This window comes from Penaeus monodon, chromosome 24 (genome assembly GCF_015228065.2).
Source record: "Penaeus monodon isolate SGIC_2016 chromosome 24, NSTDA_Pmon_1, whole genome shotgun sequence".
NCBI classification, from domain to species: Eukaryota; Metazoa; Arthropoda; class Malacostraca; order Decapoda; family Penaeidae; genus Penaeus; species Penaeus monodon.
In genome coordinates, this window is record NC_051409.1 from 8,474,518 (window position 1) to 8,475,491 (window position 974).

Below are 974 nucleotides of genomic sequence, written 5' to 3' on the forward strand. Positions count from 1 at the left end.
CCATTCAACTTCAAGAGAACTCTACGGACTAATATACGGGCTTTTAAATACCTTTACAAAATCGGCCTTGCGCGATGCCAGAACCGATGGAGATACAGAGATCTAGAAGTTCTATAATTTTTGTTTATTTCTCTGTTTGTTTATCTACTGACACAAGTCCTTCATATCCTCGTCTCTCACTCTCTCAAAATTAAGAGAAACTTACCCTTTCATTGTTATTTTCAACATGCCCTTGATTAATGCATATAAATAGTGTTAACTGTTGTATAAATTTTCCATGGATAATCTTCCCTCTCTCTCATTTAATATAACTGGTGTTCAGTTCACTTTTCAATGAACTAATCTGTTTCATTTGTAATTTATTAAGTAAATATATTTTCTTACTTTTCATTTTCACTCATTCAAGTATTTTGTTCTGTGTATTGAAAGATATACTTGTGTCTGATTATTCAGCCATGTGAATTTCACATGGATTGCATTTATAGATGTAAGCGTGTATGCTCGAGTTAATTAATGTGTTGTACATGTCCGTGCCTGAAGTTATGAAACAAATCGTTAAATCCTTACCTTTTACATATGCTGCACCTACGGGCACCCTGTGCTTTATATATGTGTATACACACGATATACACCCAATATAGACTTTCTTGCAAGCAATACATACGCACAAGTGTCACACTGATTTAGTTAGGTGACCGGAGGCATCGTCCAAAATATTCATACGTATACGAAGATACGCAGTGCATTCACTAGAGCTTAGAGCCGACTAAGCAAAGCCCAGAGGCACTTTCTACAATGCATGTCGTGAGCGTGTGAATGCCACTCCTCAGCATAACGGGGCTTCAAGTCATGCAGGAAGCAACAAGGGAAAGAGGGAGGGGCAAGAATATAGAGCGGAGAAGAAATAATGAGAAGATAGGTGTGAAGAATGAAATCGAACAATTAAATGACTGACACGAAATGGCAGATTTAAT